Source organism: Amblyomma americanum, chromosome 1 (genome assembly GCF_052857255.1).
Source record: "Amblyomma americanum isolate KBUSLIRL-KWMA chromosome 1, ASM5285725v1, whole genome shotgun sequence".
Lineage (NCBI taxonomy): Eukaryota > Metazoa > Arthropoda > Arachnida > Ixodida > Ixodidae > Amblyomma > Amblyomma americanum.
This window is the reverse complement of record NC_135497.1, coordinates 133,665,163-133,683,409: the sequence shown is the minus strand read 5'-3', so window position 1 is coordinate 133,683,409 and position 18,247 is coordinate 133,665,163. Positions and strand designations below refer to the sequence as shown.

General features: G+C 47.6%; 1 protein-coding gene across 2 annotated transcripts in view; it reads left to right on the top strand.

Annotated features, from left to right (window-relative positions):
* CCAP (Crustacean cardioactive peptide) overlaps nt 1-18,247 on the top strand; it is an 88,982-nt gene that overhangs the window by 34,084 nt on the left and 36,651 nt on the right. Inside the window, exon 1 of one of the 2 annotated variants that reach the window (XM_077646942.1) lies at nt 12,026-12,109. The exons of the other annotated variant lie outside the window; for it this stretch is intronic. The gene's annotated coding sequence lies outside the window, so the exon portion shown is untranslated. Of the gene's footprint in view, nt 1-12,025; nt 12,110-18,247 lie in introns of those variants that run through there. 2 annotated transcript variants of the gene reach the window in all.

Sequence of the window (18,247 nt, the reverse complement as noted above, 5' to 3'; positions counted from 1 at the left end):
AATGGCACAGTATCTGTGTCATATATCGTTGGACACCTGAACCGCGCTGTAAGAGAAGGGATAAAGGAGGGAGCGTAAGAAGAAAGGAAGAGAGAGGTGCCGTAGTGCAGGGCTCCGGAATAATTTTGACCGCCTGGGAAACTGGTTTTTGAGGAAAGGAAATGAGGCAGTAACTGTATCACAAATCTCGGTGGACACCCGAACGGAGGCGTAAAGGAAGGATTAAAAACTGGTTTTTGAGGAAAGGAAATGACGCAGTAACTGTCTCACAAATCTCGGTGGACACCCGAACTGAGGCGTAAGGGATGGAATAAAGGAGGGCGTGAAAAAAGAACGGAAAAAGAAGGTGCCATAGTGGAGGCTTCCGGAATGTTTCGACCACTTGGGGATTTTTAACGTGCACTGACATCGCACAGCACACGGGCGCCTTTTGCGTTTCGCCTCCATCGAAAGATTCGAAACGCGGCCGCCGCGGTCAGGTTCGAACCCGGTTACTCCGGCTCAGTAGACGAGCGGCTTAATCACTGAGCCACAGCGGCGAGTTCAACGAAAGGTATGATTCATCGTTTACTACAGGCTCTGAGTGTACCATAGGGAATGTGGCTGAGAATGGCTTCTTGCCGCAATTGTCTTCTGCTGCGAGACTTTTTTTTGCGAGGTTGTTACTTTGTTTATAATAGTAATGCATCTAAATAAAGTTCTTGCTTGGGCCGGCTGATCTAGACGGTCAAAATTTAAAAAAAAGGAGGTGCGTCCGGCTTTTCAGCATACCCGCTGCACTCGGCCCCACCCGCACCTGAGGCTTCCAACGTCGCGGACACTATGTTACTTGTGCCAGTATTCACAAGTGAAATTCGTGACGAACCTTGTTCTGGTCAAACCGCCGTCGTGAAACTTTGCAATGTTCCCGGGTTCGAACACGACCGCGGCGGCTGCGTTTTTATGGAGGAAAAACGCTAAGGCGCCCGTGTGCTGTGCGATGTCAGTGCACGTTAAAGAACCCCAGGTAGTCGAAATTATTCCGGAGCCCTCCACTACGGCACCCCTCTTTTCCTTTCTTCTTTCACTCCCTCCTTTATCTCTTCCCTTACGGCGCGGTTCAGTTGTCCAACGATATGAGAGAGAGATACTGCGCCATTTCCTTTCCCCCAAAACCAATTATTATTATGATTATTATTATTATTATTATTATTATTATTATGCTTTAAGTACTGTGCTTGGTGCACTTATGTGAACGATCGATAGACCACTGACGTTTGGCTAGAGTGAAATACGAATGAGCTAGACTAGAAGCTTTGCCTGTTGCTTGGCACCGAGCTAGAGATACGTATAGTATTGACTACCGAAGCGTGCAAGGTGGAAGTGAGTAAAAACCTGGGTTTATTGTTTCATCATTTAGCGCATTTGGGTGAAATCTGTAACTAATTCTAAATGACACAGACATTACGTCTGGCTATGCGGGTTTCATATTGTAAATCCATACAAGAAAAATACAGAACTTCATTTTTGTCCTCGTCTGCAGGTATTGCTTACCACCAAACTATAGCATCATCTGTACCGGACATACGAAAATCATTAAAGGACAGCATCGTTAGTGCGACGCTCTTTCACGGCGCTAAAAACTAATGGACTTCAATAATTCGTGTGTATTGCATGGATAGTAGCGGATGATGATGAATTTTTATTCGCAAGGGCGTCTGTGGCCTAAGGGCGTCATGGCACGAGGTATTTTCTTCTACTCGAGGTGGGGTCAAAGACCCATTTCCCAAGCATTTCACCCCAAAGAAGCCGAGACCCAGGCAGGGGAAATCTTGTACCCATTGTATCACCGGTGGGTGCCCGGCGGCACTGGGGATCGAACCCCGCACGTCCCGCATGCGAAGCGGAAGCTCGAACCACTAGGCCACCGCTGCGGTCAATGATAGCACTGGATCTGTTAGTTTTCCTTCACACTCCTCTTGTAAACGTAGTGGGACTTCACATTGTACAGAATAAAATAGCAATGTTCACAAGTATATACCACGTTTACTTCGCTTTAAAATTGCCATTTGCCATTCTGTAATGTTCAGAGTTGCGAAGCGAAAAAATATATTTCGTGTATTTTGCGGAAATATAACGCTGTAAAATAAATTCATCTACAGAGTCCTTGCTGTGATTATTTCATTCGCAGTTATCCAGCCTTTTATTCAGTTATATACACAGGCCGTGCGGGCATTTTTGACAGGCGACTGGATTGTGCGCAGTGTCTTTCACAAATCATCATGTCACACCGCGTGCTAACTAACCATGCACGAGCCGTTTTACTAAGCTTTTTATGTTTCAACTTTTGACAGTAGACGGTTGACTGCCTTAACCACCTAGAGCTCGAGCAACGCAACACGAGCGCCAGAGCACGGTTCGGCGATTGTCGCCATCACATGCGGACTGACCTTGGAATTTTTGGAATGCACCGTAAAAAGGCTGAAGGCTTATCGCAAAAAAAAAAATGAATACTTGCTGCCGTTACTATTACTGTGCATCCAACATGACGCCGCCGCTTAGAGCCAGCGTTTTGAGGAAGAGCCTTTGCAGTAGTAGCCATCCGAAACATGATTCATTTCGAATGACGTGGCTCACTGTAACCAACGTCGTGAATTAGCCTCATCATCTCAGGCGCGAACCGGAAAAGCCCGCCTAACGAAGACGAAGCGCACTGCCTTTACTTGAAGAAACCGGACAACGGGGCTTGTTTCTCAGCCGTATTGTGGAGCCCTTACGGCACGCCGAGGACCAAAACGTCTCGATGTGAGGACAAAGGTCAGTCTGGTTACCTTAAACAGGTTTAGAGCCTAAGACATGCCATATGTGCTTCACTACACAGCTATAAAGCGAGCTCCAATGCTTGATTACTTTTGACAAAGACGATACGTCGCCTTCGTATCCACTCTCACTTGCATTTATTTATTTTGGGAGTGCAGTTGCGGACAGAATTATGTAGACAGCGCTTCGGCGTTCCAACCGTTTCCTCATATTGCGTAAGGGAAATAGGAAGGTTTTCTGCCTTTATACGCGAGCGAAAAAGCGGTATTCGCTTGCAGAAGTTTCAAACACCCATCAATTTTCGCTATTGGTAAGATGCCAGTGAAGTTTGACCCTTGGAGCGTGGTCCGTGTTATTCTGTCCGCGGCTGTACATGGAAGCACGTCTCTTTTTATGGTCCAGTGCTACAGCGCTCAAAAGAAGGTCTTGGTATATATTTAGGGCCCTCCGTTTTCGGGTTTTATTTTTTCCAGACGTCGGAGGTAAAAGTGGGGCGATATTTTTTTAGCTGAAAATCGGGAAGAAATCGGGTTATTTAGCCAAATGTTTCATAATTCGGCTTTTCTTGGCCCATATTCTGTAGCAGAAGAAAATTCACTAAAAGCGCTTTTAGTGAGTTTTAGTGAAAACCGAATTTTATGCTTGACATAAAATTCTCTATTTTTTTGCTTATTGCTTAGTAAACAGTACGGAAATAAGTTGCACTGAAAACCTTCTGTAAAATCAGACATTTCTTTTTCTCATTTATTAATGCGATAGCATTTACCTTGTCGTCTTGCGAAAAAGACCCGGTTTCTCCGTAACAAAATTCCCTGATTGGTCGAGAGGGTCGTGACAACATTCGCACCACCAAATTTGAAAATCAGGGGACTAGAACGTTCGAGTACCTTTCTTTGGATCATCATATGGTATTACACTAACCCGACCCACTTTTCCCACCTTAATCCACCCATTAATACACATTACTCCACCCATTGGTCCACCTTAATGCATTTTCTGGGGTGGACCCACTTGCAAAATTTTGGGGTCTTTTGGAATATTTGGGGTGGCTAACTTCCAAATGCTATCGCATTCCCTTCTTTAAAAATGTGGTTAAGAAGGCCCCAAGTTTTTATAGTTATTTCGCCGCGCATATTATGATCTACTGAGCAGCACTTCAGCGCCCATGAAACACCCATCTTTCTTTGTACACTGCGACAACATTGCTTCAACGTCAATGCGGTCGTTTTATGCGCCGAAGAGCTTGCAGCAGAACGCCGTTAGTGTGGATATAGCGCATGATACAGCGATGCAATGGTCGGTACCCGTGCTTTTGCGTCTCGCTTAACAAACACACTGCTCGAACTTGACCTCATATTATGACGCGCCATAAATAAAACGCCTTAAAAGAGCTTTAAAATCACAACTTGATTGAAAACGCCGCTCTGGATGTACGCACAAGATGTCTGCTAATTCGCTCGAAGCTTTGTCCACATTGAAACTGAATTTCTTAGCAGGCGTTATTTCGGGTAGAAATCAGGTTTAACCCGATGTTCAAGAGATTTTCGTGGTGTGCAAAAATGGTGGTTTACACGAAAACGAACGGCCCTGTGTATACTTAGCGGTGCTGAAATGTTCTTCATATGAGCAGGAGGCCAAAGAATAATGCGTTGGCGCTTAAACGTCACATCCTCATAGAGGCTCAAGGATTCTCAGTACAAAAAGCAACTATCTGCATCGTCATCAACACCTTAGGTGCCTCTGCTCAATTTTGCAAAGCGACTTTTGTTGAAGGCCATGGTAGGGAGCGGGCATCTAGATGGGCTTCTTGACGATACAAAGTCAACAAGGGAGGGGAAGCCTCAGAGTGCATGCCTGCGTTTCGACAACAGGGCTTGCTTTCATCTGGACAAAGCGGCCATCATTGGCGGGGTTGAAATAGGGCATTCACTCAGAGGAGAAAGCCCCGGTTTCGGGGAGGAAGATGTGATGGGAAGAGGTTTGGATGGGGAGCGTGAGCTGGAGAATCTTGTCCAGCCAGGGTTGCTGCTAAATAGGATTAACCAGTTGACTAGCTAAACGCTGTGAAAGAACTATGCCAGTTCAACAGAAAGGAATCCGGGGGAAGTGGAGAGGGGACAGACAGCAAACATGGGCTTGGAAGCTTGCGCGCATGGGAAGCTGCGACAGGTGGCATGGCATGAACGGCTGGGTTGACATGCAAAAAATAGGAAAGAAGGCGTTAGCCTCAATGCGTAGATATTACGCGCGCGGTAAAAGGATCCGCGTACTTTTCTTCTGTTGCGCTAAGAACCAACGTGGAGCCTTATTAACAGTGCCGGCCATACTGTTCAAATGACACGTGCCAGTCGGGCATAGGCAAGGTTTCAACGCTTCGGCTGAACGGCGTAAAAGCAGCTAGAGTTGCTGTGGATCGCTTTGCATGAAACCCCGCATAAACGAAAAATGCGGCTGACTAGCTGCAGTGGTCATTTTTTTGCGGTTACTATCGTAATCGGAACCGCAGGGACGCCCGGAAATGCTTGTACAGAGCCCGGAACCTGTTCCGGAACCTGTTCTGGAACCTGTTCCGAAAAACTCAACGTTCGATATCCGACATCACTGTCGCCGTACCTCTCTGCAATCTCACGCGCTGACATCCTTGAGCCTGCAACAAGCGCCTCTTGCAGGCGGCTCATTTACAAAGCATATCAGGTACAACCGGCGATCCCGGAACCGCTGCCCTGGTGCCCGAAAGCGATATATTCCACTGCCGTGAAAACAACCTGCAGCCATATTCGGCACTGAGCCGACTGTAAGTCAAAATAAAACGAAGAAAGCTGTGCGGCGGCGAGGGATAGTACGTAATGCGGCTGATGATGAATGCATTTGTCATATTGAGCGTCTCACGTTCAGACAGCCCATGATTGCGTGCTGCCACCCGCTTGATTAGTGCAGCCACCTGTTTTGTCTGTCTTTGCAAGAGCTGAGGGTTGGCGGTAGCATCGAGTGTGGTGTTATTGAGAAGGCCAACAATCTTCACCTGAGACACAATGGGCACTGGATTCCCGTACATGTACAGTTCAATTGGGGGGGGGGGGGGGGGGTGTCACTGGGCAGGGGTTTCAGCTGCAAGAGTTCAGATTTATTTGGAGAGCAATGGAGGATATCCTGGGCTGTTCCAATGGATCCTCCCGTTGTCCAGAGGGTTATGTCATCTGCGTATATGGCTGTGTTGAGTCCTGGGATAGCAGCAAGGGCCTTTGCCAGTGGCGCTAGGGCAATGTTAAAAAGTAAAGGTGATAGGACCGCCCCTTGAGGGGTTCCCCGGTTAGGCAGCGGGAAAGGCTGGGAGGCGACGTCCCAGTTTTGCTGTGCGTCCCTGAAGGAATGCCGGAACATATGGCCATATGCGGGTGACACAGCCGGTGGTGGCTAATGTCGTCAGGATATGGTCACGGCTTATTGTGTCGAAAGCCTTATGAATATCCATGGCCAGTATGGCTCGCGTAGCGGCTGTACGGCGCTTAGTGTAATAGAGAGACTCTTTAAGGGCGAGAAGTACGTCTTGCGCCGAGATGTTTGGACGGAAGCCAAATTGAACGTTGGAGAGGAAGCCTATTGGTTCTAGGAACGGTTGCAGGCGATTGAGAATAACGTGCTCGAAGAGCTTGCCGACGCAGCTCTTTAAGGAGATGGGGCGCAAATTTTGAAGGGTGAGGGGTTTGCCCGGTTTGGGTATAAATCGCATGCTGGCATGGGTCCAGGCTGACGGGAGCGTCCCAGCGTGCGAGTGGTTATTAAAAAGATCTGTGAGTTCCTGAAGCGAGACTTCTTCCAGATTGAGTATTGTCTTGTACGTTATGCCATCCGGCCCCGGCGCCGTAGAGCGTTGAATACTAAAGAGTGGTCGGCGGACTTCGGTTAAGGTAATGTCGGCATCAAGTTCCGGGTTAGGTGGAGGTAGATTGGGTGGATCTGCTGACTGAAGGGACGGGGGTATGTAAGCGTCCCGTAGTTGGCCAATTACGCCTGTCCCCTTTTGAAGCTGTAGTTGTATTAGGCGTTGTGTGCTTACCTGTGTCTAAGATTTAGTGGTTTTTGGATCTAAGAGAGCGCGTAGGGGGACCACGTGCGTTTAGTGCTTAATGTCCCCTTGAGGTCGTTACAAAAGGTTGTTGCCCAGTTTGCGCGGGCTAGAGTGTTCGCGTATTCTTATTCCTCACGAGTGCGAGCGGCTATGCGCAGTCTCAATTTACGATTGTGTCGCTGGTGACGCCAGCGCTTGAGAAGTTTCTGTCAGGCCTCCCATAGATGAGCCAGATGCGGATCAACCTGCGGTGCCGCAGGGGTGTTTTTAATGCGTTTGCTGTTCGCCTGGATAGCCTCCACCAGACGGTCTGTCCAGTCGGTGACAGTACGGGGTTCGGTAGAATCAGCTGCCAAGTATGAGCGCAATTTATCCCAGTCAGTGAGGAGCTGTGAACGAGGGCTGAAAATCTTGGAATCGTAGGCAATAGTAGTGGAGACTGGAAAGTGGTCCCTCCCAAGGCTGTCTTGGTGCACCGTGTGAGATTTAACAATTATGTTCGGTGTGGCCCATGAGAGATCGAGTGTGGTGTCGCGGGTTACACTTGTGCCAATGCGAGTGGGTGCGGTGGGATTTGTGATCAGGCCAAGGTTGTAATCAGCCATTGCGGTATAAATGAGGTTACCTTTGGGGGTATCCGAGGTGTATCCCCAGTGCGTGTGACGTGCGTTAAAATCACCCACCACAAGGTGCTTTGAGGAACGAAAGGAGCCCAGGATGCTCCTTTCGTTCCTCAAAGCTCCTTGTGGTGGGTGATTTGGTGGTGGATTTTGTATGGTTTTGAAGCGAAAGCTTCAGTGGGCTAGATGCGACGCCTTTCGCCTACGCCGGAGTTTGACGTTCAGCCGACCATCAGCCGAACCACGTTTATCTCTTTCTTATGGCGCGGATCGAGGGTCCACCCAAATAAGACATTTACTGCGCCAATTTCTTTCCTCAAAACTGGTTCGTGTGTCCATCGATATATGTGAGACAGTTAATAAAAATAATTACTGCGCCGTTTCCGTTCCCCAGAGCCAGTTTAAAAAAAAAAACTTCAATTTTCTTCGAAAGCAAAAGAAAGGCGCTTAACTGGCTCCCTGGGAGAGTGGACACCTCAGTCGCGCTTTCAGGTCCGTCGTGGTGGTGAGAGAGAGATATGGGCTGCAGGCAGTAGCGCGGTGACAAAAAATTACAGGATTCCACTTAAGTCTGCTTTTGAGCGGAAATGCGAATGCCTTTCCGTGTCCGCTTTGTCCCTCCATTTTTCTTTTCTTTCCCTGGAATTTTGTGTTACTTTTGGCTTTTTACGTGACAGATTTTACAGCTCGTTCGGTCGAAAAGCGGTCGGCGTCGTCGTAGTAGTATAGTTGGCACCGCGTGTCGGAACGGGTGGCCATCGAGATATGTGAGGCAGGCGTCATTTTCCTTTTTTTTTAAGTTGTGCAACGGTCAAGGCATCGCGCCGAAAGGGCGATGGCGTTCCGTGGACCTCTTGGCAACACTAACACGCTGTCGCGCCCCACTCTTTAATAATAATAATTGTTTTGGGGAAAATGTAATGGCGCAGTATCTGTCCCATGTATCGTTGAACACCTGAATCGCGCCGTAAGGGGAGGGCGAAAGGAGGGAGTGAAAGAAGAAAGGAAGAAAGAGGTGCCGTAGTGAAGGGCTCCCGAATAATTTCTACCACCTGGGGATATTTAACGTGCACAGACATCGTACAGCACACGGGCGCCTTAACGTTTTTCCTCCATAAAAACGCAGCCGACGCGTTCGGGTTCGAACCCGGGAACTCCGATCAGTAGTCGAGCGCCCTAACCACTGAGCCACCGCGGCAGTTAACGACGAAGCTTTTTTAAAGCACGCATTTTTTTTGGCTTTTATTTCATTGCTTTCATTTTTGCTTTTTGTGTTGCTTAATGAACTTTTGAATTTGTTTTATTGCGGACAACTCTTGTCTATAGAAAAGAAAGGCTTTCGTCACAGTCAAGAGTCACTGCAGCAACAGCCGCAGCGTTCATAGGTTTACGAACACCTTATATAAGTGCCATTTCCAGACGGAACGTACTTTACGTTCAATTATTTAAACCGTAGCTATCTTTCTTTTTATTTTTGTGGAGCCCCATGCAGGGGCATCATTCGCTACGCACGTACACGCCGTCTACGGCAAAATTAACAATTTTAGCCCTTCAGGGATACCAGTACCAGATTAGATCACATCAGTTGAGTAGACTCGAAGACGACCGCAGATAGAAGCCGCCCAGCGCAACCTTTGCCTGGCAAGTCGAGAAAAAAAGACTAACAATATGCTCCAGTTATTCTTAGCCATAACTGAAAGTTTTCCAAGGCGATTCGGCAGAAAATTCTTATGCAATAGATCATATAACTAGAGTGCGCAATAAGGGCGAATAATAATAATAATAATAATTCGTTTTTGGGGAAGGAAATGGCACAGTATCTGTGTCATATATCGTTGGACACCTGAACCGCGCTGTAAGAGAAGGGATAAAGGAGGGAGCGTAAGAAGAAAGGAAGAGAGAGGTGCCGTAGTGGAGGGCTCCGGAATAATTTTGACCGCCTGGGAAACTGGTTTTTGAGGAAAGGAAATGAGGCAGTAACTGTATCACAAATCTCGGTGGACACCCGAACGGAGGCGTAAGGGAAGGATTAAAAACTGGTTTTTGAGGAAAGGAAATGACGCAGTAACTGTCTCACAAATCTCGGTGGACACCCGAACTGAGGCGTAAGGGATGGAATAAAGGAGGGCGTGAAAAAAGAACGGAAAAAGAAGGTGCCATAGTGGAGGCTTCCGGAATGTTTCGACCACTTGGGGATTTTTAACGTGCACTGACATCGCACAGCACACGGGCGCCTTTTGCGTTTCGCCTCCATCGAAAGATTCGAAACGCGGCCGCCGCGGTCAGGTTCGAACCCGGTTACTCCGGCTCAGTAGACGAGCGGCTTAATCACTGAGCCACAGCGGCGAGTTCAACGAAAGGTATGATTCATCGTTTACTACAGGCTCTGAGTGTACCATAGGGAATGTGGCTGAGAATGGCTTCTTGCCGCAATTGTCTTCTGCTGCGAGACTTTTTTTTGCGAGGTTGTTACTTTGTTTATAATAGTAATGCATCTAAATAAAGTTCTTGCTTGGGCCGGCTGATCTAGACGGTCAAAATTTAAAAAAAAGGAGGCGCGTCCGGCTTTTCAGCATACCCGCTGCACTCGGCCCCACCCGCACCTGAGGCTTCCAACGTCGCGGGACACTATGTTACTTGTGCCAGTATTCACAAGTGAAATTCGTGACGAACCTTGTTCTGGTCAAACCGCCGTCGTGAAACTTTGCAATGTTCCCGGGTTCGAACACGACCGCGGCGGCTGCGTTTTTATGGAGGAAAAACGCTAAGGCGCCCGTGTGCTGTGCGATGTCAGTGCACGTTAAAGATCCCCACGTAGTCGAAATTATTCCGGAGCCCTCCACTACGGCACCCCTCTTTTCCTTTCTTCTTTCACTCCCTCCTTTATCTCTTCCCTTACGGCGCGGTTCAGTTGTCCAACGATATGAGAGAGAGATACTGCGCCATTTCCTTTCCCCCAAAACCAATTATTATTATGATTATTATTATTATTATTATTATTATTATTATTATTATTATTATTATTATTATTATGCTTTAAGTACTGTGCTTGGTGCACTTATGTGAACGATCGATAGACCACTGACGTTTGGCTAGAGTGAAAATACGAATGAGCTAGACTAGAAGCTTTGCCTGTTGCTTGGCACCGAGCTAGAGATACGTATAGTATTGACTACCGAAGCGTGCAAGGTGGAAGTGAGTAAAAACCTGGGTTTATTGTTTCATCATTTAGCGCATTTGGGTGGAAATCTGTAACTAATTCTAAATGACACAGACATTACGTCTGGCTATGCGGGTTTCATATTGTAAATCCATACAAGAAAAATACAGAACTTCATTTTTGTCCTCGTCTGCAGGTATTGCTTACCACCAAACTATAGCATCGTCTGTATCGGACATACGAAAATCATTAAAGGACAACATCGTTAGTGCGACGCTCTTTCACGGCGCTAAAAACTAATGGACTTCAATAATTCGTGTGTATTGCATGGATAGTAGCGGATGATGATGACAAGGGCGTCTGTGGCCTAAGGGCGTCATGGCACGAGGTATTTTCTTCTACTCGAGGTGGGGTCAAAGACCCATTTCCCAAGCATTTCACCCCAAAGAAGCCGAGACCCAGGCAGGGGAAATCTTGTACCCAATTGTATCACCGGTGGGTGCCCGGCGGCACTGGGGATCGAACCCCGCACGTCCCGCATGCGAAGCGGAAGCTCGAACCACTAGGCCACCGCTGCGGTCAATGATAGCACTGGATCTGTTAGTTTTCCTTCACACTCCTCTTGTAAACGTAGTGGGACTTCACATTGTACAGAATAAAATAGCAATGTTCACAAGTATATACCACGTTTACTTCGCTTTAAAATTGCCATTTGCCATTCTGTAATGTTCAGAGTTGCGAAGCGAAAAAATATATTTCGTGTATTTTGCGGAAATATAACGCTGTAAAATAAATTCATCTACAGAGTCCTTGCTGTGATTATTTCATTCGCAGTTATCCAGCCTTTTATTCAGTTATATACACAGGCCGTGCGGGCATTTTTGACAGGCGACTGGATTGTGCGCAGTGTCTTTCACAAATCATCATGTCACACCGCGTGCTAACTAACCATGCACGAGCCGTTTTACTAAGCTTTTTATGTTTCAACTTTTGACAGTAGACGGTTGACTGCCTTAACCACCTAGAGCTCGAGCAACGCAACACGAGCGCCAGAGCACGGTTCGGCGATTGTCGCCATCACATGCGGACTGACCTTGGAATTTTTGGAATGCACCGTAAAAAGGCTGAAGGCTTATCGCAAAAAAAAAAAATGAATACTTGCTGCCGTTACTATTACTGTGCATCCAACATGACGCCGCCGCTTAGAGCCAGCGTTTTGAGGAAGAGCCTTTGCAGTAGTAGCCATCCGAAACATGATTCATTTCGAATGACGTGGCTCACTGTAACCAACGTCGTGAATTAGCCTCATCATCTCAGGCGCGAACCGGAAAAGCCCGCCTAACGAAGACGAAGCGCACTGCCTTTACTTGAAGAAACCGGACAACGGGGCTTGTTTCTCAGCCGTATTGTGGAGCCCTTACGGCACGCCGAGGACCAAAACGTCTCGATGTGAGGACAAAGGTCAGTCTGGTTACCTTAAACAGGTTTAGAGCCTAAGACATGCCATATGTGCTTCACTACACAGCTATAAAGCGAGCTCCAATGCTTGATTACTTTTGACAAAGACGATACGTCGCCTTCGTATCCACTCCCACTTGCATTTATTTATTTTGGGAGTGCAGTTGCGGACAGAATTATGTAGACAGCGCTTCGGCGTTCCAACCGTTTCCTCATATTGCGTAAGGGAAATAGGAAGGTTTTCTGCCTTTATACGCGAGCGAAAAAGCGGTATTCGCTTGCAGAAGTTTCAAACACCCATCAATTTTCGCTATTGGTAAGATGCCAGTGAAGTTTGACCCTTGGAGCGTGGTCCGTGTTATTCTGTCCGCGACTGTACATGGAAGCACGTCTCTTTTTATGGTCCAGTGCTACAGCGCTCAAAAGAAGGTCTTGGTATATATTTAGGGCCCTCCGTTTTCGGGTTTTATTTTTTCCAGACGTCGGAGGTAAAAGTGGGGCGATATTTTTTTAGCTGAAAATCGGGAAGAAATCGGGTTATTTAGCCAAATGTTTCATAATTCGGCTTTTCTTGGCCCATATTCTGTAGCAGAAGAAAATTCACTAAAAGCGCTTTTAGTGAGTTTTAGTGAAAACCGAATTTTATGCGGGACATAAAATTCTCTATTTTTTTGCTTATTGCTTAGTAAACAGTACGGAAATAAGTTGCACTGAAAACCTTCTGTAAAATCAGACATTTCTTTTTCTCATTTATTAATGCGATAGCATTTACCTTGTCGTCTTGCGAAAAACACCCGGTTTCTCCGTAACAAAATTCCCTGATTGGTCGAGAGGGTCGTGACAACATTCGCACCACCAAATTTGAAAATCAGGGGACTAGAACGTTCGAGTACCTTTCTTTGGATCATCATATGGTATTACACTAACCCGACCCACTTTTCCCACCTTAATCCACCCATTAATACACATTACTCCACCCATTGGTCCACCTTAATGCATTTTCTGGGGTGGACCCACTTGCAAAATTTTGGGGTCTTTTGGAATATTTGGGGTGGCTAACTTCCAAATGCTATCGCATTCCCTTCTTTAAAAATGTGGTTAAGAAGGCCCCAAGTTTTTATAGTTATTTCGCCGCGCATATTATGATCTACTGAGCAGCACTTCAGCGCCCATGAAACACCCATCTTTCTTTGTACACTGCGACAACATTGCTTCAACGTCAATGCGGTCGTTTTATGCGCCGAAGAGCTTGCAGCAGAACGCCGTTAGTGTGGATATAGCGCATGATACAGCGATGCAATGGTCGGTACCCGTGCTTTTGCGTCTCGCTTAACAAACACACTGCTCGAACTTGACCTCATATTATGACGCGCCATAAATAAAACGCCTTAAAAGAGATTTAAAATCACAACTTGATTGAAAACGCCGCTCTGGATGTACGCACAAGATGTCTGCTAATTCGCTCGCAGCTTTGTCCACATTGAAACTGAATTTCTTAGCAGGCGTTATTTCGGGTAGAAATCAGGTTTAACCCGATGTTCAAGAGATTTTCGTGGTGTGCAAAAATGGTGGTTTACACGAAATCGAACGGCCCTGTGTATACTTAGCGGTGCTGAAATGTTCTTCACATGAGCAGGAGGCCAAAGAATAATGCGTTGGCGCTTAAACGTCACATCCTCATAGAGGCTCAAGGATTCTCAGTACAAAAAGCAACTATCTGCATCGTCATCAACGCCTTAGGTGCCTCTGCTCAATTTTGCAAAGCGACTTTCGTTGAAGGCCATGGTAGGGAGCGGGCATCTAGATGGGCTTCTTGACGATACAAAGTGAACAAGGGAGGGGAAGCCTCAGAGTGCATGCCAGCGTTTCGACAACAGGGCTTGCTTTCGTCTGGGCAAAGCGGCCATCGTTGGCGGGGTTGAAATAGGGCATTCACTCAGAGGAGAAAGCCACGGTTTCGGGGAGGAAGATGTGATGGGAAGAGGTTTGGATGGGGAGCGTGAGCTGGAGAATCTTGTCCAGCCAGGGTTGCTGCTAAAGAGGATTAACCAGTTGACTTGCTAAACGCTGATAAAGAACTACGCCAGTTCAGCAGAAAGGAATCCGGGGGAAGTGGAGAGGGGACAGACAGCAAACATGGGCTTGTAAGCTTGCGCGCATGGGAAGCTGCGACAGGTGGCATGGCATGAACGGCTGGGTTGACATGCAAAAAGTAGGAAAGAAGGCGTTAGCCTCAATGCGTAGATATTACGCGCGCGGTAAAAGGATCCGCGTACTTTTCTTCTGTTGCGCTAAGAACCAACGTGGAGCCTTATTAACAGTGCCGGCCATACTGTTCAAATGACACGTGCCAGTCGGGCATAGGCAAGGTTTCAACGCTTCGGCTGAACGGCGTAAAAGCAGCTAGAGTTGCTGTGGATCGCTTTGCATGAAACCCCGCATAAACGAAAAATGCGGCTGACTAGCTGCAGTGGTCATTTTTTTGCGGTTACTATCATAATCGGAACCGCAGGGACGCCTGGAAATGCTTGTACAGAGCCCGGAACCTGTTCCGGAACCTGTTCCGGAACCTGTTCTGGAACCTGTTCCGAAAAACTCAACGTTCGATATCCGACATCACTGTCGCCGTACCTCTCTGCAATCTTACGCGCTAACATCCTTGAGCCTGCAACAAGCGCCTCTTGCAGTCGGCTCATTTACAAAGCATATCAGGTACAACCGGCGATCCCGGAACCGCTACGCTGGTGCCCGAAAGCGATATATTCCACTGCCGTGAAAACAACCTGCAGCCATATTCGGCACTGAGCCGACTGTAAGTCAAAATAAAACGAAGAAAGCTGTGCGGCGGTGAGGGATAGCACTGGGTTCCTGAGCTAGACTCGACGGTTGAAACCGTCATGTTTTATTCATTCTCCCTCTCCCCTTCCTTCCGTCTACGGTTTTTATCATGCTACATTTTGGTTGCGTTTGCTTTCTCTTTTACAAGTTGGAAAGCCTTTCGTGGTCTAGGTCAACCTTCAGATCACCTTCAACGGCAGTTGGGAGTGCACTTACCTTGGACGCTAATTTCGAATTTTAAGCGGCTTGTTGCACCTGACGCGGTTTTTAAAAGCGTCTTCTGGTGAAATATAGCTTGGGTAGAGGCTATAGTCGGTTTGATGTCTCTCATTCGGCTCTTCCGCTTGTACGGATCTACAAAGGACATGTACACACCCTGCATGCGCGCTTCTAGGTGGTATGTGAAAGTGTGTGTTTCCTTGACCTGCCCTAAGTAAATTCTTACAAGCGCAAGAATCAAATGAGAAGCCATCATGCTCTCCTGAATTTATTCGGTCATACTGGATATAATTTAGTACTATCAACGTATGATGCCTCCAGCGTGTACCCCTCAGGAACAGAAAAGATGTGACATCGGAAGAGATCCGTTGGTGGATTGCAGGTAATTTTTTTGTTCACATAGCCGAAATCTTCTTCACTAATAACAGTGCCCTTAGGCCGAAAGCATCGCCGAAGCGCGAGATTCATGAGCAGCTGGCAAAAAAGCCGCTTTTGCCAAAATTTTGAGACAGGCGGACTGTTTTAAGCCCCAGCTCAGGTGCTTCAGTATCGATGGCAGATGCCGGGGCTAGCAAAAATCTTATCCTTCCTTTTGGTTATTATTTTAATAAAGCACTACTACTACTACTACTACTACTACTACTACTACTACTACTACTACTACTACTACTACTACTACTACTACTACTACTACTACTGCTGCTACTACTACTACTACTACTACTACTACTACTACTACTAATAATAATAATAATAATAATAATAATAATAATACTTTAATATTTCAACATTCGCTAGTGAGTTCGTAACGTCCAATCCTTCTAATACTAAAAAGTGTCTTCATCCGCACTGAATATTTTGATGAGCGGAACCTGTTGGAACACGAAAAGCTGGCAGCCTTCCATTGTTGTCTCTGACGTACCGTTTCTGAGTAGTGCTGGTACACGCACGAATGGTCAACCACCATTATTAGATCTATAGAGCTGTCTCGTCGGTCCATCTGCTTTTGACTCATTTCTCTCCATTCTTTTACGGAGCCCACCGAGAGCTGTCGCTTGGATGGGGTCCGTCCAAGGTCACCGATCGAAGCGGCCAGGAGAGAAAGATGAGAGAACAAAGAGAGGGGTGGCTATGGCAGAATGGAAAAGTAGGGAGAGGAATTGAAGGGACACTGTCGCGGACAGACAGATAGAAAGGCCGAGCGGCACCCAGTTGCCGAGCTCTAATCGGTTCTGTCTGTCACCCTGAGCGGCTGCAGCTCGGAAGCGAAAGTGGTCGGTGAGAGGGTGCCCAGCCAAGATTCCCACTGCGGGCGACCGGGGAAACAAAATACGAAACCGAAAAACCAGCGCGCGCGGATGGCGCAGCAGCCACCGGGTCACGGTGCTGTGGATGGATGATGCGGAGGACGCTGGTCGCGAGTATCGACATCGGCATCGAAAAGACCGAGCAACGGCGGACAACGAAGACTTTTCAGCAGCGAGGGAGACGCCGGCGGCAACGCGTAGAGGGCGGACCTTCAACTTTTGGAACTACAGTCTCAGACGAGGTCCGTTCTAGGAGGGCCGCGCTGGAGTGAGGGCGTAGGAAGCGCCAGCTGGAAGCAGCCGCCGGCTCACGCCAATTGTTTACCAACGCTGTTGCCAACTTTTTTTGGTCATCAGTACGTTTTCTATTTTCAGCGATAGCCCACAACCTGCACTCGTGGGAACGCCGATCAGCCATGTGAACCCCTCACGGCCGTCGGAGGCGCGATACAACGAAGAGGACGAGGAGGAGGAGGAGGAACAGGAAGAAAGTGAAGGAAATGCAGGGACAGGGACTCCGGGACTTTAGAAGCGAAAAGCTTCACTACGCTAGTCAACACCGCGCTTCGCGCGAGCCGGCGTATGTCGGAGCACGAGTGACGTTACGCACGGCGCAGGTGGCCGCCGCCGACTCAGTCGCCTGACCTTTCGCCGCTGCCACGGGTGACGTCACGCGTGGCGCAGGTGGCCACTGCCGCGCGTTATGCGTCATCGTTTGACGTTCGGCGCAAGCGCGTGTTTTTCGCGGAGGCCGACCATATAACCCTCTTGCCAGAGAATAGGCGTGCGCATTCAACATGGAAGGAGAAGAGAGTGATACTATACCGATACAGAAGTGCTACCACGGGAGTTGGCTCAAAAGGAGCGAAGAAATGAAAGGCTGAAAGCTCAACGAGCGTCTGAGACACCTGAACAACGAGAAGAACGTCTCGCTAAACGACGCAGCGAAGCTGAGTCTGAAACGCCATAAGTACGACAGCACGTCTCGCTAAACGGCGTGAAAAGGAAGCTGAACAGCGACGTTCGGCCATGCCAGCTGAGAGTAGCCAAGATTGTGAAAGTTCGGGAATTGCTGAGCAGTTGCGAAGGAAGAATAAAAAGGCCGTAAGCATAACCATAGGCTAAATCATAAAGCATAACCATAAGCTAAACCATAAGCATCACCGAACCTTTTCGCTTCGAGATATCCAGGCTTAACCTTAGCTAAGCCCCAGCCAATTTTTTTTTCGTGGGCGGAGGGGGGGGGGGGGGGGGGGTGTCAGGACTTCGAGTTTATTTTGTTATTTATTTATTTAGTGGTCATGTACATAATAATTTATATTATTATTTTTTATTTTTTCAATGTTCAAATGTTGATGCAAACTGTCACGTTGTGGTGACGACACTCCAGCAGTCAGGAAGACAAAGAAAAGGCTTCCAAAGGAAACTGTTTAACGGGCTGACTCCCGGCCACTAAGAACTGAATGACTCGGCGGCGGCAATAGTCACAAGCGCGCTGGGTGGTCATCGAACTGAATGCATGCAGTTATTGGTCGCGCTCAAATTAAAGCTGGCAAGGAACCTTCGAGATAAAGAACCAACAGCAACTCCAACAACCTGGAAAAATGTGGACACATGCACGTGGCCACGATCAATGGAGATCAGTCTGGTTGCATCTAGCATTACAAAACAAAATGATAAAGCCGTGTGTCGGCGGTTTTGAATGCGAACGATCAAACGGTGCAAAGGTTCACGGCAATATAAAACGAACTGAAATGGGAGGCTTTATATAGTGCGC